We start from the raw sequence: 21058 nt of genomic DNA on the forward strand, positions 1-21058 counted from the left end.
CAAACCACACACGCCGGTACTTGCTACTGGGCATTGTAATGTATTGGAATGCGAGCAGGTGTTCGTCACGTGACAAGCTAAAGGGTTTGTTTACCCTCCATTCACTGGGTCATTGGTGATATACCCACAGCAAGAAACGAGACCGAGGGGTATCCCCCAACTTGCCCAGTCGCACGCTCCAGAATATTGTTACTATATAACACATCCCCCCCCCTTGTCTGAAAGAATTCCTCGGATTCCAGTAAAACAGTGACCAACACAAAGCGGGGGGGGGTTCCCTTCGTCTTACATCTTGCCTCAAATGATTGGCGAGGGAAAAGGAAAACTTTTTGAAAAAGAAACATGAGAGAAAGCTTCTTATTTCATAATTCGTAAACTCAAACGGAATGAATTATTTCCAACTATGCTTAAGGTCATACCAGCAATACCAGCAATACGGGGAGCAAATTGAATTAGACTTCAGAACCCCAAAATTGTTTTATTTTTTTCTGTTTTTACAAAATGTATTAATATAGCCATCAGGTGCGTCTCTGCTAGTACCCTACACATATCACTTTCACTTACCCCTAGCGCCGCGGCCATGAATACCTTAAGATTTTATGCCATAACCTCCACAAAACTAGTACCGACAGGACTTTCAAAATATAGGGATCAAATACTAATAGCAACTTTGTTCGACTTACGATTGCCGGGGAGACATCTTTGCTGCTTGTTCCCAATTAACCCAAGTTGTGGTTGTTGGAATGGGTCGGATTTTGTGCCGTCAGCGCGCGTAGCCCGGGGGAAACGGCCGTGTGCCGCTGGTACAGTGATGACTGTACATAACAATCTTCACCTTATATCGCCTTCATGTCCAAATCTACTAAAAGGGATTAGTAGAGTCCTCATTGCATTGCATTGATGCAAGGTACATGTACGTGGAGCCACATTCATCTGTGCCTTTTCAACATGCGGTAGCCCTGCTAATTTCCTTCAACGTTGATTGCACCAACGATTTTTATGTTTTAATTTAATCCATGACATACCAGCTTAGCCTACATTGTTATAGTAATGACGAGTTTTGTGGATTTTTCTAGAAAACCCAAGAAGAAAATTGTTCGCAGCCTGCGCAGCCTACACCTCCGGCAGCAACTAAAGAAAGCTGCGCATTTACATGCATACACAAGTTAATTCTGAACGAATAACTGAATGTATTTGTATGAATGAAGGGGGCAACGGACAGAAACCGTCCCCCCCCCCAGGAGCTAAAAAAATAACTCATAAAAGAAATGCAATTCTTTAGGGGGCCTACTTTATCTTGTTTCTTCTGTTCTTCAAATCATGTATAAAAGCCACAAAACCCGATTAAAGTTTGCTTCTCAGCTGGATTCGCCCTGAATAAAAAGCTGTTTCTACTTGGACTAAATTTGCGCGTCACATGCATTTGACGTAAAGTTTGGGATAGGCACAGTTACTTACAGCTACAGCAAAACGCAGGGAGCTCAGACCTTGCAGGTCGATTATCCGGATCTACTTGTAATCAAATTAATTAACACCTCCCCGACAGTTTCTTATAATTTCTGTTGCTGTTTTGTTACAACTGAGGCTGGAACCCAGCCGAGTTTCCAATAAAAAATCTTCGCCACTTACATTCAGAACAGGGAGGCCTCATCACTTGCCGATAAATATCAGGCTATCCATAGTTACTCCTGCAAGGCTGTGCCTCCAATCCGTTTCATGCTCTGCAGGTCAAAATCCAATAGAGCTTGAGAGGTACATGTAATTACAGGTCGTGCTCTCTTGATATGACAGTCAGTTCCGGTTAAATGACACAAAAGGCAGCACTAGTCTTGTGAAGCTATGTCCCTGATGCGGGTATAATAATTATGTAGAAGACTTAAAGGTTTTCATGGTGAAAGAAACTAGATCTATAGTAAAGATTGCGGTAACACCATGTATTTATCTCTTCTTTGAGTATGTGTGGTTATCTCTTCTTTGAGTTATTCCCCGGTTCTTCTCAGAACCACACATACTCAAAGAAGAGATAAATACATGGTGTTACCGCAATCTTTACTATAGATAATTATGTAGGTTGTGCGACTGCATACAGCACTGCGTAGCACTTCGTGATTTTGGAGTGCATTCACGTGAATCTTGACCAGTTATGTTTACAATGAGAAACATACAGCTTTACACGAAGCACGAAAGTACTTTGTTCTGACAAACCACACACGCCGGTACTTGCTACTGGGCATTGTAATGTATTGGAATGCGAGCAGGTGTTCGTCACGTGACAAGCTAAAGGGTTTGTTTACCCTCCATTCACTGGGTCATTGGTGATATACCCACAGCAAGAAACGAGACCGAGGGGTATCCCCCAACTTGCCCAGTCGCACGCTCCAGAATATTGTTACTATATAACACATCCCCCCCCCTTGTCTGAAAGAATTCCTCGGATTCCAGTAAAACAGTGACCAACACAAAGCGGGGGGGGGTTCCCTTCGTCTTACATCTTGCCTCAAATGATTGGCGAGGGAAAAGGAAAACTTTTTGAAAAAGAAACATGAGAGAAAGCTTCTTATTTCATAATTCGTAAACTCAAACGGAATGAATTATTTCCAACTATGCTTAAGGTCATACCAGCAATACCAGCAATACGGGGAGCAAATTGAATTAGACTTCAGAACCCCAAAATTGTTTTATTTTTTTCTGTTTTTACAAAATGTATTAATATAGCCATCAGGTGCGTCTCTGCTAGTACCCTACACATATCACTTTCACTTACCCCTAGCGCCGCGGCCATGAATACCTTAAGATTTTATGCCATAACCTCCACAAAACTAGTACCGACAGGACTTTCAAAATATAGGGATCAAATACTAATAGCAACTTTGTTCGACTTACGATTGCCGGGGAGACATCTTTGCTGCTTGTTCCCAATTAACCCAAGTTGTGGTTGTTGGAATGGGTCGGATTTTGTGCCGTCAGCGCGCGTAGCCCGGGGGAAACGGCCGTGTGCCGCTGGTACAGTGATGACTGTACATAACAATCTTCACCTTATATCGCCTTCATGTCCAAATCTACTAAAAGGGATTAGTAGAGTCCTCATTGCATTGCATTGATGCAAGGTACATGTACGTGGAGCCACATTCATCTGTGCCTTTTCAACATGCGGTAGCCCTGCTAATTTCCTTCAACGTTGATTGCACCAACGATTTTTATGTTTTAATTTAATCCATGACATACCAGCTTAGCCTACATTGTTATAGTAATGACGAGTTTTGTGGATTTTTCTAGAAAACCCAAGAAGAAAATTGTTCGCAGCCTGCGCAGCCTACACCTCCGGCAGCAACTAAAGAAAGCTGCGCATTTACATGCATACACAAGTTAATTCTGAACGAATAACTGAATGTATTTGTATGAATGAAGGGGGCAACGGACAGAAACCGTCCCCCCCCCCCAGGAGCTAAAAAAATAACTCATAAAAGAAATGCAATTCTTTAGGGGGCCTACTTTATCTTGTTTCTTCTGTTCTTCAAATCATGTATAAAAGCCACAAAACCCGATTAAAGTTTGCTTCTCAGCTGGATTCGCCCTGAATAAAAAGCTGTTTCTACTTGGACTAAATTTGCGCGTCACATGCATTTGACGTAAAGTTTGGGATAGGCACAGTTACTTACAGCTACAGCAAAACGCAGGGAGCTCAGACCTTGCAGGTCGATTATCCGGATCTACTTGTAATCAAATTAATTAACACCTCCCCGACAGTTTCTTATAATTTCTGTTGCTGTTTTGTTACAACTGAGGCTGGAACCCAGCCGAGTTTCCAATAAAAAATCTTCGCCACTTACATTCAGAACAGGGAGGCCTCATCACTTGCCGATAAATATCAGGCTATCCATAGTTACTCCTGCAAGGCTGTGCCTCCAATCCGTTTCATGCTCTGCAGGTCAAAATCCAATAGAGCTTGAGAGGTACATGTAATTACAGGTCGTGCTCTCTTGATATGACAGTCAGTTCCGGTTAAATGACACAAAAGGCAGCACTAGTCTTGTGAAGCTATGTCCCTGATGCGGGTATAATAATTATGTAGAAGACTTAAAGGTTTTCATGGTGAAAGAAACTAGATCTATAGTAAAGATTGCGGTAACACCATGTATTTATCTCTTCTTTGAGTATGTGTGGTTATCTCTTCTTTGAGTTATTCCCCGGTTCTTCTCAGAACCACACATACTCAAAGAAGAGATAAATACATGGTGTTACCGCAATCTTTACTATAGATAATTATGTAGGTTGTGCGACTGCATACAGCACTGCGTAGCACTTCGTGATTTTGGAGTGCATTCACGTGAATCTTGACCAGTTATGTTTACAATGAGAAACATACAGCTTTACACGAAGCACGAAAGTACTTTGTTCTGACAAACCACACACGCCGGTACTTGCTACTGGGCATTGTAATGTATTGGAATGCGAGCAGGTGTTCGTCACGTGACAAGCTAAAGGGTTTGTTTACCCTCCATTCACTGGGTCATTGGTGATATACCCGCAGCAAGAAACGAGACCGAGGGGTATCCCCCAACTTGCCCAGTCGCACGCTCCAGAATATTGTTACTATATAACACATCCCCCCCCCCTTGTCTGAAAGAATTCCTCGGATTCCAGTAAAACAGTGACCAACACAAAGCGGGGGGGTTCCCTTCGTCTTACATCTTGCCTCAAATGATTGGCGAGGGAAAAGGAAAACTTTTTGAAAAAGAAACATGAGAGAAAGCTTCTTATTTCATAATTCGTAAACTCAAACGGAATGAATTATTTCCAACTATGCTTAAGGTCATACCTGCAATACGGGGAGCAAGGTTCTTCGACGAGGAGCCTACGAGCCCGTGCTCCTGGTCAAGGATTAAGGAGCGGGTAAACGCCGGTGGTTCGTTTGTTTGTTTGGGATTTTTTTATATATTTATTTATTTTTTTAATTTTTTTTTTTCAAGTTCATCTGCACCCACGATCAGAATTCCTAAGTGGCAATTCTCTAAGAATTGAACATGTTTGTATATAACTGAATCGACTTAGCGAGTATTCACGAAACAAGTGGGTCATCTTAATCTAATAAATCAAGGGGTAACTGATATAATCCAAGGATACTAGAAACTCGAAGTTCACACCGCAAACTTTCTCTGGCGTACCTGTCTTTTGAAGAGTTTGACTTCGAATGACCTTTTTTATCCAAACGGTCTGGGATAGGCCTACAGCAGCTGTTGCTGCCGACGCGCCGCCAGCCTGTAGGCTATGTAGCCCAACTTGGTGTCATCCTCACCAATGGCCCAAAGTGCACCCTTCAGAATATTTCAAGTGGGGAAAGATAACTGTCCTTTTTGGGGTACATAAGAATGCGACCTTTTCTTAAACCTTAGTGGTTTAGACGGATAGTTGTCTGAAGTAACAGCAGTACACCCTGCGATGCATGTACAAATTTCACATATCGAATGGAGAAGTATCCAAATCCAGTGGCACATTCCCGATACTGATATGTCCCGTTCGTTATTCACGACTAAGCACAGTGCAGACAAATCTTATTATCACACAATCTTAAGCTAATGCGTACCTCATTTCTTAGGAAACCTGCAAACGAGACAAGCAACATAGCAAACAAACTAATGTCCATCAGGCTATCACAAAGCCCAGATTGGAGAACAATCATCTTCAATATTTTGGGCGGTGGCAATGTTATTTTCGTATATGATAATGAAAGACGACCTCCTTTTAAAGCCAATGAACAATTTGAAAACATTGTCACCACATGGGTTAGTGGACATCAATGGTGAGCAGTTTCTGCGGTGAAGAACGGCGAACCATTGTTATGCAAGTAGACGATGTACCTTGCCAAGTCCTGACGACAATTAGGAAGTGAGGGGGCTGCATCTTTGGCGCATCAGACACTATATGCTGCAAACGCCCTCTTGTATTTAGAAACACCTGTCGGTGCTCTGGAGGCTATCGTCACAGGCTACATGTATTTTAGGTAAGATATATCCCTAGGTAAAATGAGTAAAAGTAAATGACCACATTGCCGTTACTCAAACGTGAAACAAAAGGTGATTTTATTTCCAAGTAATTGTCTCAGCCTTATCATCTCGGCACACAATCAAACAACATTCCCTCATCGTCTGTAAGGAGAGCACTCAGTGGATTCACAACTCCTTTCTGTATTGTACAGAATTTGCCAAGTGGGTTGTCTGTTCTAACTTCACGACCTGTAAAAGGCTCCATTGAGCCGTACACAGAGCACATCAGTCTTCATCTTGTTGGAGCCAAACAACGAATTTTGGTTGCGCCCAGTGAAGAAGTTGCGGGGATCTTTAAACCGCTTCAGCAACTGAGCGGAGCCAGGGACAACAAGGGGAGAAAAAGAGTGGCCGGAAAGATGCAGAGGGCCAGGCTGGGATAACTAAGATGCCTTAGGCTTTATAGACACTAACATACTTCAGTACCTGACTGACTAGGGAAATTGGATGAACTAGCCAAACGTTGTCCCCTGACCGATCTGCGGAGGAGGCGTCGATATAGCTTGTACCCGTACATTGAATTTAAATGTCGAAAGTTTCTGATTGAAATCATCGGCAAACGTAACGATTGTGTGCTGTCCCCTATGCTGCCCACAAATCTGAAAAAGACAGGCGAAACGCCCCAGTCATCGATCTCTATCTCTCTGGTCACCTCATCTGCAACAGGATTCTGCCAGGGACTCACCAACTGTTCATATTGATTTAATGGGAATCACACACATTGAATATATCCATACTCGGATCATGTAATTCAGCAACCAGTTATCTTGCTTCACCACACCGACTACTCCTTTGGTTTCAGTGAATGTCTACGTGGTTTTCCCAACAATTTTCGAGAGGAAAGCGTTCATGGCCAGTGTCACGCATTTGAGCTCCCTCAAAGTGGAATTTCTACATATTTCTTCTGCCGTTCGGACTGCCTGAACTGTATAGGCCGCCGCACTGTGCTGTCCAAGCTCCACATCCAGTGTTTCTTGCATCCCAGAAGATGAGCACCTGTGGCAAAGAATAGTCACGAATAAGTGTTTATTCATATCAACCCAGTTCACGCTTCCAAAAATAACTCTTCAGTGACTCCACTTTCCCTAGACAGCGTGAAACTCTTACTACAGTGGTACAGGTTCATCACAATCTCATGATACATACATCCTGACTTCAATTGGGCCAGAGGGCCTACAACTGGACCAAGGGAAATTATCTTCTCTGCTAAAGAAGCGAGTTTTCTCGCTGTAACAGCGGGAAAGGCACCTTGAACTTGTTCAGTTGTGAGTCAGACTCTGTTCTTGAAGATTAAAAAGCTAGAAAAAAATTTGCCCCATTAAAAAACAGTCCAGCCCACTTTGAGAATGTTTTAAATTTACAGAATTCACGCCGCTCTCTGACCTCTTTTGTCTAAGTCAATTAGATCTGCCTAGAACGTGAAAAACAACATGACAGACCGCTGCTGGCATGCTTTACATCTGACAATTTGAACCTTGTGTTTTGCCTTGTCCGAGGAGATAGCTTCTTTACATTTAACTTACATCCCTTCCCCCGTGATACCAGGTGCACAAAAAGAAAGTAGGAAATATAATCAAATGTCTTAAACCGAAACCCTCGTTTGTTATGTGTTAAAATATACGCAGAAGTAAGTACATGAATTTTATATTAAGAGATGTACCACGAAGGTAAGTGTAGCGGATTTTACCTGTTTAACAATCAGACCTAAATTATGGAATTTAATGTAAAGAAAAAGGTATTTGGGGAGAAATTAACCCCAGGTTTAAAAAAAAAAAGTCTGTTGGCGATATGTTCAAAATGTATCTGCTTTCTGAATGTCGAAATTTCATGAGTTTGCAAAGATTGAGAGCTCTGTTGTAGCCTTATTGTGTGGCCAAGATGCCCTATTGTAGTTGCATACGACAGAGTCAGTGTTGTAGTCGAGACCATCACATAGGACCATGCACAAGACCAGTAACAAAATCAGGGTGAACAGTGACAAAGGAATGCTTCTGTTGCAGTTCATTTGAATAGCTTGTGACTTGAGTTCAGACTGTAATCTTGAGTCTGTGTCTTATCATTCAGGAAACACTCAAAAAAGCATCTTTTTTGCAGTATGGTTTCATTATCATGTGTTTGCCCTTCTTCATAATCTAGATGGAATGGCGCTATGTAAATGTTGCTACTATTAGCATATAGTCTTGTGGGGTCTTGTGAAAGTCTTAAATGATCTTGACTACAAGACTGAACACAGTCACCGTGACTGCATAACTGTGTTTACTCTATCCTTTTTCTGGTTACGTTTCAGGGGTTACGGCAGATCATAATACGAAATATGTTTTTCTGAAATCGGCGATGGGACGTTTCGGGCGGCCCTTCTTTGTGACATTTTTCAAGCAAAAATAAACCTTGTGATATTCTAATATTGATCCCAGATGTTGGTGTTTTCACCTCTTCGTTGATAATCGAATACTCGGCAGTGGGAACTTTGGTGATGTGCGATCAAGTGCTGTGAGAATTGATGCAGAGATGACCCACGTCTGCAATCAAGATGCTCAAAGGTAACCACGTCATGTAAAGTAAAACATGATGTGACTTCAAAACATTATTCAGCACACGCCCACAAGTCATCAAGTTTAAAATAGACTTCAATAATGAGTTGTTGAATCTGTTCACCTTCATCGCTGTTACCTTCTTTTTGCTCTTTATAGATAATGCATCAACCACCGAGAGACGTGAACTTCGAAGAATGACCACTACAGCCACCATACCAATTTATCTCGCCCCTGGGCGCCTGTCGGCATCAGGGTAGGAAGGACACTTTACTTTAAGGGTGTTTGCTGTTGGGTAGTGTTACTTTATTCCCTCACGATCCCTTTAAAATTCCCTTCACAAGACCAGTCACAAGTCCCTTCATAAGGCCAGTTACAAGTCTCTGCAGGTCCTTTCACGAGTCACTTCACAAGTCCAGGACTTCACAAGTCGCTTCACAAGTCCGGTTCCAAGTTTCTTCACAAAGCCAGTCATTAGTTACAGGGTGAGCAACGACAAAGGAATGCTTTTGTCACAGCTTGTTTAAATAACTTGTGAATTGGTTTGAAGACTTGTGATGGACGCACAGGGACTTGCAGGGGGCTTGTGGTGGTGACGAATACGACACTGGGTTGGGGACTGATGTAAAAGATGGATGGGTGTACGTACCGACACACTGCGGCATCGCCGTAAGGGGGTGGTTCCATGACCGCAATGATTTCTCAAGTATGAATAAGGACGGCTTTGTATTCCATTTTACTTCCCTCCCTCTGCTAATTATGAACCCTCCCAACAGTTAGCCTCGCAAGATATAAAGACCGCTAGCCATAAGCAGAATCTTCAATGTTTTAGCCCTCTACTTTATAATTTGGTTCTTGATCTGTCTTTGGTCGAAGCTACAAATCCCGGGGAAGTTGAATGTACTGTGCTTCCATCAGCATTTTCTGGTAATTTAAAGAGTAAAACTGGGTAATTTTATGCTATGCCGGATGTTACTTTCTCCGACTTTATTGTGATATTACAAAGTGTCAAAATGGGGGGTCTATCCTTTACCGTTAATTACTGGCATAAATATATTTATGGAGCATGGGGGGGCACATGCTTCGTTTGCTAAATTCGTTTATTTAATTGCTCAGCATGAGGCTGACGGATGAAAACGAACCAGTCCAGGTGTTGAAATGTCACTTACATTTATGTCATTTGTGTTGCTTCGTATTCCCTTCCATAGAGTCGTGTCGTCTATATTGTAAAACGAACCTTTAGCCAAAGGTGAACGTCAAAAGTACCATTCTTTCCTGATCAATGTTTCTCTCTCAATCATTTTACCCTTAAAATCGTTATCGGGTGGTCGTTTGGGATACTCCTATGGGAAATAGCCACCTTAGGTGAGAAATATCCTATGATTTATTACACTTATAAAACTAGCCTTTTATATCTTGTGATTCCAAGTTTTGCTGGATAAATTCATTTTTCATTTCAATCAGGTGGAATAGCTTCGCGTGCAAAACGTTTGAGTATTGGTGTGACCTAAGGACACTGTCAATGCACAGTCTGAACCTTTGGCCTTTATACTTACTTCATTGAAGACGGGGACCCCGTATCCCTCCATCCAGAACGAGTCGCTACCTGAGAAGCTGAAGGAAGGCTAACGCTTGCTGAAGCCAAGCAACTGTGATGACAAAAGGTCAGATAATACTGGAATCCCTCCTTGACGCATATAGCTCACGTGTCCTATGGCTAACTTGAGTTTAATTTCTACCAGTGAAAGCATAACGTTTCTTGTTTGCGTCTGGTACTCTCAGTAGAAATCGTAGGCTGAGCAGAGCCCTATTTTGGCGGGTCAAACTCGTTTTAGTGATGCAAAACGTTTAAATAGGTTTTTTCAGAGAACTTTCTAAGGCTATTTGGAGCTCTTTACACGCTTTTTGAAAAGGAAGAGTAATGACGTACACTAACACAAAAAGTTGCTTTTCTGTCATTGTTTAAAAACGGGTTTCTTTTTTTTCTTTTTTGGAGGGGGGGGGGGGCTGACCGCCATTGTCCCCCATCTCCGCCATGAATCCCCTTCCTTTCCACTTTTAAGGTAGACAAACCACTTCAAATCAATGTAATTCGCGTTCATTCGCGCGGGGTCCTTTTTCACCAACTACAAGGTGTGTTTTTCATGGTCAGCACTTGTGTTACATACAATGACGCAGTTGTGAAGCCAGGCAAGCTCAGGCCGAGTCACTTCCTGAATCAGTACTACACGTACATTTATTGTCCGAGTAACATTTATAATAGGAGACACAAAGCAAGTTGCTGCACTCTGCCCAAGGTCAGGTCATGCATCTATTTGCAGACTTTGCCAAAATAAAATTATGAACTTTGACATTCAACACCTTTATAAGTGGTGTGTGAGCCTGTTCTATTCTGCACTTGAGCAAAGACAACCAATCCAGTCACGGAAGGTTGTGTGTTTTCGCATTTCAAGTGTCCCATTGAAAGACTTCAAAAGACGAGTGTTACAAAACAATGTTTAGTCTTAGTTTCCTCTTCCTTTTTACTCCTTGAGCAAGAAATTCCCCCACCTCACCCCCATAACCTATTTGCATTTTTAAAACTAATTAGTTTCTTTTGGTCATAGTTACGCTTTAATGCGTAAATGCTGGGACGAAGATCCGAGCCAAAGACCGACCTTCACTGACCTAGTGTCAATTCTGACTGACATGAACGACAGTAAAAACAAACATGTAAGTTGGAAATACAATTTTAAAATCATAGCTTCACACTCAGATATCCTGATATCAGTTCAATACATAAACTACACTTATAAGACATTGTAGAAGTCTTAGAAGTTCCCCATTGTTTTCAAATAGGTACATCGGAGGTGGACAACTCGCATTTCTTTTCGTAAATCTAACAATTGCTTTAGTTTCCGTTTATAGCTGTGGACTGAAAAAGTCAGTGTTGCTTAAGCCACATACTTTGCAGAGCTAGTCTTGTTATTTTCATTTCTCTGTCCTTCAGAGCTACTTCTTGTTCAACCAAGTGTATGATGTAAATCTGAGCGCCCTCCAACCCGAATTAGATGACTGAGAAGATATTGCCTGCGAACCTTTCACGGGAATCAAGATCGACTTGTATTGCATACACTTATAGTCTTACCCAACAGTAGAATACTTCATAAAACATAATATGCATTGAATGTAGGCATTTATGCGACATATTGTATAATTATGCCATGCGACAGTGGACGAATCCACTTAGTTTTAACACAATTGTTCGCAAAGTACGTTGCTCAGGAAATTACTTTTCGTGTACTAAATGAACACAGAAATAGTACACGTATACTTCAAGCACCAGTTTTGTCAAATGATCAACTCGCATTAATTGTGCTCCCCGCAACAAAACGTGTCCATCGAGTACAAGAATTTTTGGTATCCAGACAGCCATAACCTGAATAGACTGTATTTTGATTGGAACATTTCCATGTATTACTTTTTTTTATCAAAAAGAGGATCAGTACAAGACATTTCAGCTTCTTTACTTGATATCATTATCGCTGCAAGGATGCAAATTTGAAAAGAAGTGCTATACAATGTAAACCGATTACAGGGTATGTGACTAGATTACTTTCAACTGAGAATAACATAGTTCTGCGTGGTGGTTAACAGCACTCTTTGGAGGGTACGTGAAGGGTAAGAGTGAAATAAGGTACTTGACGAATGGGCCACAAATTGCATTCTTTAGATGAAGAAGAAAATTTCTGTCCTCTTGGATAAAAAAATAATATAATATTACATTTAAGTAATTAACAATGCTCTCATTGATAATATTCAGAGGAGGCTGCATATATATTTACAGCTCTTACCTTTAGTACATTCTATTTCAGATTAGAAAACTGGTTTCAATTTAAACATACAACCAGATATTTGTATTTTCTAACCCATAAAGAGAGGTTGCCCCTTGTATCGTTGACAGTTTCTTATTCGAAACTAAATACTAAATAATAAAACTAAATGTCTGAAAATTTGTTCTTTTCGCCTGATTTAAGAAATTGTACATAAGGACCATGTTTCCTCCAATTCATGTATGTACGTAATCATCTATGCGTCAAAGCAATATTCAACAATTTTATGTAATTAGCTTTGCCCTTTAATTAATGACAGAGACAATGGAATGGAAAAACTTGAAAATTTAATAACATTTCATTCAAACATGTATTTTCTGATTTTATCTGTTCCAATAAATATGGAAGAATCCAAATCTAACGCAGTGTCATCTGCCAAACAATGGCTACATGGATTGTTTTACATGCACAACTCTTATCCACAACAAACATAAGGCGAGGGGTTTTTCTGAATGACGCAATGTACATTCAGAATTCGCATCTTGGCATGAACAGAAAAAAAATTTTGCTTATTACAGCTTGTAATTATAAGCTCTGAAGACAAATGACACTGCGTTAGATTTGGATGCTTCAAAGGTTTATTTAAACAGATAAAATCAGAGAAAACATTTTTAGAAGAGCTCTTTAAAAATTACATGATTAAAGTTTGTAAAAAAAAAGAGCAGCTCTTAATTGGATGAAGCTGTGTTACGGTGTTACATTTTGCTAGCAACAGATGTATTCATTTACAAAATATCTCCACAAGCAAATGAGGCAAGATGCGAATAGTAATATAGACATTAATACTTACATTTCATTTAAATGACTAAAGCAGAAGTTTACAAGTGTTAACACTTTGCAAATGTTCTTTTAAATTTTTTATTATTATCACTACTATTATTTGGGCAGGGAAAGAATGTCGTTTTGTTTGTTGACGGAATTTAGATTCAGGATTGACTTTGTCAGTTTATTTGTTCAGCCAAACGTTTCCTCTGAGTGGTGACAAACAATAGCTGCCTCCATCGATAGCCTTGCCTTATTACAATACATGTATTGTATTATTTCTCTTTAAAGATAAAGTGACGTAACTTGGGACCAAAGAACAACGGAAGGGTTTATTTCCAAAATCTCAACCCTTATTTTCTTAAACAAAGACTTTATAAGAATCTTCCTGTGAATTCATCACAGCCATATTGTTTTTTTCACGTGTTTGACAGATTCTAAAACATTTTCTTCCAATCTTTTATTTAGTTAGTATTGTGGAATTACAATAGGTTCATTGCAGTCTACTGAATAACATTTATGGCTTTGGTTTCATCATCCTCGTATGATTTCACACAGTTTCACACATTTTCTTTCCCTTTGATGGTATCTTCGAATTTTATTTTAAGTTTACGAAGGAAATCAAAAATAGATTTTGAAACCCTTCAGATTTAAGGATTCTTAATATAATGACGAATGAATTTATTCTCTCAGGGTAAATTCCGAAGCAAATTTTCTTTAGAATCACTAATGCTGGTATATTTTCGGTAGACAACAAACTTTTCCAGCCCCAACTAATGGTGTGAATTGTAGTGAATTTTGCTAATCCATTTCCTTATTAATAAAAAGGAACATTTTCTGAAATCTCTCGTTACGAAATCCTTATAACTTTTGTTATTGTTTTCAAAGTTACGCACTGTTCATTTGCTGCTGGTGAAATTTGACTTGAAGAAGAAACTTCATGAAACTAGTTTTCTGGGATTTGCAACGCTTCGTTCAAAATTTATCCTTTTGTGTACACTGTTAATGTAATCATATGACACACAATGACATTGGCCTGTTATTTCAGGGCCGAATAAACTATTGTTTCAGCTGCGGCTTCAATCATTGCTCGCAGTTTTTTCCACTCATCTTTAGCCCCTACTAAAGCTCTCTTTCCTGGTCCCTTTATGTCTGCCTTGCTTGGAAAATGAATGACAACCTTCTAAACATCTCCAGTGTCGTCCGCGTTTGGACAATTACGTTTCACTCTGATGATGTCCTTTGGAGATTCAATTCCTACTTTTGATTTCAGTTTGTCCATGTTTGAAATGTCTAGGTTTTGTATTTGTTTCACATACCCTGGATTCAACAAGTTCTTTTTCGCTTCGAGAATAACATCGTTTGGCAATTTACACTTTGATGAAGAGGCTGATATGTGAATCGATACTACGTCTCGGAGATACTTCACGCTGATGGAAAAGAATTTCAAGAAGTGTTTTGGAGAGGAGGCGTGTAGCAGATGCAGCGTCTTGAGTCTTTCCCACCCCTTTCCCCCATCTTTCTCCATTTTCAGGCTGACTTCCCGGAACCCATCTTTTTTCACCTTGAACAAAGAAAGTCTTAGGTCAGTCAGCTTCGTAAAAGCATGTAGCGAGTTGGCTATTGCCTCAAAGGCACGGTTGTCGAAACATTCATTCAGACAAAGATCAAGAGTTGTTAAATTAATTAATTTTGTGGGTATTTCTACCAAAGAGCAAATATTTTTTGAACTCAGAATTTTTCCCACAAGAATGATTTTTTGCAGCATCTTCATATTTTTCAGTTGTGTTGCTAAGTCTTTTGCAGCACTGCGTGAATAGCATTCACCGGACTGTGACTCCAGGAGCTCCTGTAGAACAGACAACTGGCAGATATCGAGGAGTCTGCCTGACTGATTCACAGGAGACACAGACATACCTAGTCTGCTTGATCGTATTTCTTCTAGCAATTGATTGTTTGATTCGGTTTGTTGTTCCTTATCCGCCTTCGATGTCTTCCCTTCGAACTCTTGGGCGTAATTCGCAAGAATATCTTGACCGTCTGAGCATTGACTACGATCAATTCGAAACAGCTCGATCGACTTCACTTTCACGGCGGAACCATCTTTATTGCTCTGATTTGCATTTTGTAGGAAATACGTCAGGAGCCGAATCTTGTGTGTGGAAACACCAATTAAACGAATATTCTCCTTCGAGGAGAAGAGCTCACTTAGCGTTTGATTCAAGGTACCAATCCCATTGCTGTTGAAATTCAGCTCCAACCCTAATTCCAGCATTTTCTGGACGCGGTACACGTCTTTGGGGTTTGATGTGCTTCGTCCTTCGTTAAGTTGCTTGATGACTGCAGGTCGCTCATTATGTTGGTTATGCCCACAGGCGAATATGATCAGACGAACAATCTTATCGAAGTCGTTTTTGAAGCCGATCTCCAGTGAAACACTCTTCAACCATTTGGCGATGCTCAATGTCGAGTGAGCAATATGCACACCAACGCAAAACTGTTCGATTATCTCAAGGACAAAATGCACCTCTGTGTTTCGTCTCACGAGCGGTTCCTGTACCTCATGTTCACTAGGAACCTGTTTTCTCCAACAAAGAAATGACCCAGTATTTCTTGCTTTTGAAATCCTTTCAGGGGAATCCGTGTCTAAATCGCGATTCCTGGCCTCCGTGCCACGACACAGTAGACCCATTTTGATAGCAGCTTCCAGAATGTCCTTTTCACCGTCCGTGCTGAGGAAATCCGACTCGGATAATGCCAACGGACCTTCATAGTGTTCAGAGATTTTAGATTGAACCACCTTGCCAAGTTCTGTTACTATGTGAAGCTGCCTTTTTGTCAGAGTTTCAAGACGAGATCCAATGCCAATGGAAGCTTCCTCGTACTCTTTTCTTTCCAATGACTCGTCGTCTTTCACTGATTTGTCACCATTTGTTACTTTACCTCTTTCAAACAAGCATTTCACCAATTTGTAGAAAATATCACTCATGGTATTCGCAGAGTGAAAGGCGCCCCCGTTCGTCCACACACATAATTGACAAAGAGCCGCTAAATTACCCGGTAGACAAACAACCTCAGGTGGTAAAATACCCTCCTCTAAATACTTCGCAAGATTATAATTAGATGAAATCCTGTCCTTTTCCGTGCTTATTGCTTTTGGCATATCTTTTGAAACTGTGCTTGAGCTTTCAATAATTGATCCACTGTGTATTGCGCTTGTAGTCCTTGTTGGAGTTTCACCCTGCCTTTTTTTGTAAGACTCATCAGGTGAAAGTTGAAGCGTTGGGGAGATTTCAGCCTTTTCCTCCCCTGTTATTTCATGCAGAGAGTCTAACGAAGTGCTTGGATGTGAGTCATCGATATCGATAGTTGTGTCTCTTTGTTTTGTGTTTCTGTTATTCGATTTATCACGTATGATAGGAATAATGTTTTGAACGTACTTACAAACATTGTCTGGTGCAAAGCCAGAGATTGTGATAGAGCGCATGTTATATTGTTTGCACGCATCTTGAGCAATTTTTGCATTTCTTGTGGTCATGATCAAGTGACATTCAAGAAGACCTTGGTCTTCCGATATCCTCATTACAGTTGCTATATCCTGCTTGCCATTGCAACCATCAACTAATATGGCAACGTCACTGAGATTGTTTGAACAGTACTCATTAATGAACGTTGCCAATGTGGCGGGGTGTGAAGGTAGCATGTGTTGAACAACTGCTTGGCCAAGATTTCTGGTTTGAGTTAAGAGCCCGGCTGGTAGCAGAAAGACTAACTTTTTCTCAGCCAGCAATGTATCCTTTCTGCCCAAAGACCAATCGTAAATCACTCTACCCAAGATAATAGTTTTACCACAGCCTGATTTACCACTAATAATAACATGCCTGTTAGCCAATTCTGAGATCCCATCATCAAATAGTTGTGATTCCGAGAGTAACTTACATCTTACACAACCATCTGCAAACGGCACGTTGACGAACATCTCTGTGGGGATGTACACGTTATCCATCGGGGCTTTGTCTCCATCAGCCTGAGCAGTGCGGGGTGTAATGGGAACTCGGCCAAATGTCTTTTTCACAAATGTTTTAGTTCTTTCAGCAATCTTTGACACATCGTAATGTCTCACGGGCTCTGCAATGAAAAAAAGTAATTTCAAATCACTGAGATCCTTATGGTTTAATTAACTCTGAGTACATTACGAGGGGTACCTTTTTCTACTAAGATGATGGAACTACATTTTATGATAATTTCCAGGATTAGCCCAAGGGCTTTGAGGAGGTACTCACTAGGCCCATTGATTTTCTAATTCCGCCTTTTACAATAATGCTGTAAAGAAGAGGTACCTGCTTTGTGACATGGTTTAGTCCAGTTGATTTCAAAAGTTTTCAAATATCAAATAATTTGGAGACTCTGGTGTCAAAGGAGAGTCCAAATATCTTAACCAACTGCCGAATTAAAAGCAAGTGGCCTTATCAATACTTTCATTACAGACATTTAACTTTTCGAAGTAAATTAAAACGAGCTAGTTTTAAATAAGATGAGTACTGATTTTTTTATTTCTACCCTTTAATGTGTTTAATATTGAAGAAGGGCAGAAAAACCGATCTATTCTTGATAAGCAATCTAAACGTAAGATTTTGAAATGGTATTGCCTCACCTTGCTTCGCCCTTTTGTACTTTGCAGACTGTTTCCATCGTTTCCGGACTACCAGCACGAAAATCAACAGAGCAATGACGAACACACAAACTCCAATAACGACTGGGATAATGTAGGGTGACCCAGGATTCCTGTCAGAAACTTCAGTGTCTGAAACAGATCATTAGAAATACGCGTATTGTTGTATCATACCGGAGAAATCTGAAGTCTGGGTCTACTTTTTTGGTTCCTGCGTTTAATCACCCTTCATTACTATCAATATTATGTTGGCTAATTTTCTGGATAGTACAATTATGATTTCCAAGGTCGCCTCCAGAAATAGATGTCTTGAAACGTCACTATGCCAGTTAATGGGACACCTTAGCCAGTATTTCCATCCCTGCCATTTTATTGGGGGTCTGATCTTCAGTGATCGTAATCACGTTTTAAGCATACCTTTAATCCTCGAATCCACATATGCTCTTATAACCCCCTCTCCATATTGGAAGACATGACACCAGTATCTGACGTCACCATCTTGAGAGCAATTGTTCAGAATGAGGGACCCCTCAGAGGTAATGGAGAAGCAGCGTTTGTCTTTCAAATCAGACAGTGTCTTTGTGCCATCTGGTAGACTCAGCTGGCCAATGACAGTGGTGTCCTCCTCCGTGGGTTTTCCGTACGACCAGATAATAAGGGCTTCGGTTGTCCAGGAGATATTGGAAACGGCGGGGCACGCTAGTGTCAGGTTTTTGTCGGGTTCAAAGTACAGGGCTTCACCAGCAGTAGCTCTCCCGCCATCGAGAGGAAATCTGTCTCCTAAAATTGAGAGAATAACTCAATGAATACATTGTGGAGACTTGAAATAATGTACCACCATACTGACGGTCAAGACATTCTTTCGGGAAGTGTTTTGGGGTATGTAAACTCCATTTATCTCATCATCTACTAAAAGGGCCTTCTAGTTCATCTGTTTAAGTAAAGCAACTGTATCACAGTCACATGAAACACTAATTCGCGCTTCTGAACGTCTATGTGTACTTTCTATTGTCTTTTTTTCAGGAAAGTCTGGACGACAAAATAGATACTGTAACGAAGTGTAGTTATAGAACTGTCAAAAATTTGAAACCACCAAAGAGCCCTAAAGCACTGACCTGTCATACGAACTTGGATTTCCTCAACCTTGTTGGAATTTGCAGAGATGCACTGGTATCTCCCAGCATGAGAATCTTCGGCTGAGGCGATATCGAGACCGAAATTACTGGCCAGTTTGTAACCTGTGACCACTTCCACCCGATTGGTCGACAAGGTGTAATTGAGGATAACCTGGTATGTGGTGTCAATCTTCAGCCACTGAACTGCACAGGTTGCTGTGCCCGGGGTCCAGTTCGTGCAAGGGAGAACCTGCTGCCGTCCTTTTTGCAGGTAGAATGCCTTTTTGGAAGCCTCTAGAGCATCATGGGTACGACGTTTCATATCTATAGCAATTGTAAGTTAGAACTAAGAATTTAACGTCAGGGATCACTTTGATAATGGTATAGATTTAACACTTCTATTTTCGTAGCATATCAAGTGTTATTGTTACCTGTTGTCTTAACATCAATGTAGCAATTTCTGAGCGTCCCATTTGACTGGAATACATGACACCAGAATCGCTGGTTATCATGTTCATCATTCAGGGAGTTGACTGTTAGTGAACCGTTACTACCGATGCTATAATCAGTGCCATGTTGGATCTGCAGGGTAGTGCCATCAGAGAAACGTGCACCAATGATCTCTGTATCAGTAGAAACGCCTTCCCCCATTGACCAGTACACTACAGATGGTGCGTCGGGTGATGCGCAGTGACACCGTAGCGTCTGCCTGCGTCCTCGCTGGAGAATGGCTGTGGATGATGCCTCGCTGGTTCTTTTGGGGAAGGTTTTCCCTGATTAAATAAGGAAAAACGTTAACCTTAAAAACTTAAAACTTAAAGATGAGTTGTTCAGTCCCATCAACAACTGCACATGAATAAATCTTGGACGTTTCTGCGGCAGGAGGTTTCAAAGTCAGTGCGGAAAAGTGAATAAGCCCATTTGAGCACGCAAAATGTCCAGCCTTGGTTCTTGTTCTCCAAACAGAAAGTCAAAGGTCGGTTAGCTGGGTCTTACAGTTCAACTTCTTGAGGATGCTTCAGTTTGACTGAACAGTTTGTCCACATTTATCTCATGTGAATGCATTCAACTATAAAGTCCCCCACACAGAAGAACTCACCAATAACGTTTATGTCAATCTGTCCAACTCTGCTTTCTGAATCAGAGGGCACAACTAAGCATAAGTACGTCCCCTCATCATCTTCAACGACGCCTTGAATGATAAGTTGAAAGTCCAACGTTATGTCGAACCTATCTATGCCCGGGAAGAATTTGCCAAAGTAGCGGCTGGCGACACGGACTTTTGATTGGTCGTCCATACTCTCCCCTTTGTACCAAATGACACCGTCAAGTGTTTCACCACTGCGGAATTCCGGGCAAGACATCACCTGCCAGGTTTCCCTCTGAGCATACCTTGGTCTGCCGAACACAGTTCTTATTCTCTTATCTGAAAGCAAATCCAGGGATGTTATAACATAGTTAAAGTTTAAGGTTTATTGAGTTTCTCGTCCTGTATAAAAATTACTGAACTAACCCGAGACACTGATTTACTGTCTACATGCTTATATGTTTCAGTAAACGATTGCTAAAGATTGTCAGGCTGGAACACAGAGCTGATATTTTTCATTTGATGCATAAATACATGCTTATATAAAGCTAGGGGAACTATATCAAACTACGACTGGGACAGGGCCAAATTGAGAAACAGCGTTGCTAAACTATGCAGAATTATGTGCGTGCCAATCAAAGCAATAGCAAAAGTTGTGGGCTGGCATAAGAGATATTCTCCCAAACAAAAGAATCAATGATATTTCTGGTTCTTTTACTACAGAACAGTTTCAACAAATTTTACATTAACATTAGCTATGATCTTCAAGCTAGTTTTCAAGATGGTGATGACCACGATCCGTGTTCCTATTTCAACCAAAGTTCTACTAGTTTTTCTTTTTCAAGAGTTTATCCGGGTTTTGTCTTCAGGGGGATTGCTGGGCTGGATCCACGGAAGTCTTCTGGTCATGGACAACATCGATGGCAAGCTTTTCAAGCTGGGAACCCCTGTCGTCATCCTCCTTCTCTCATACAT

General features: G+C 40.9%; 1 protein-coding gene and 1 long non-coding RNA gene across 4 annotated transcripts in view; both read right to left on the reverse strand.

Annotated features, from left to right (window-relative positions):
* The window catches only part of LOC147795826 (uncharacterized), a 29988-nt gene extending 23944 nt beyond the window's left edge, over positions 1-6044 (reverse strand). The window contains exons 1-2 of one of the 3 annotated variants that reach the window (XM_087130879.1): positions 3831-6044; positions 1630-1721 (exon numbers count right to left, since the gene is read on the reverse strand). The gene's annotated coding sequence lies outside the window, so the exon portion shown is untranslated. Of the gene's footprint in view, positions 1-1629; positions 2019-2053; positions 2637-3830 lie in introns of those variants that run through there. The other 2 variants (XM_087130882.1, XM_087130881.1) reach the window with 2 other exon arrangements.
* Positions 6045-10788: 4744 nt separating this feature from the next.
* On the reverse strand, positions 10789-19305 carry LOC147795827 (uncharacterized). Its single transcript, XR_015423570.1, has 4 exons — positions 18997-19305; positions 18299-18661; positions 17864-18013; positions 10789-17337 (listed from the first exon to the last, which is right to left on the reverse strand). It is a non-coding gene; the product is annotated as an uncharacterized LOC147795827 (long non-coding RNA).
* Positions 19306-21058: the final 1753 nt, after the last annotated feature.

This window comes from Acanthaster planci, linkage group LG20, assembly GCF_054643075.1.
Source record: "Acanthaster planci isolate LZ-2023a linkage group LG20, COTS_SCS, whole genome shotgun sequence".
In the NCBI taxonomy this organism is placed as follows: domain Eukaryota; kingdom Metazoa; phylum Echinodermata; class Asteroidea; order Valvatida; family Acanthasteridae; genus Acanthaster; species Acanthaster planci.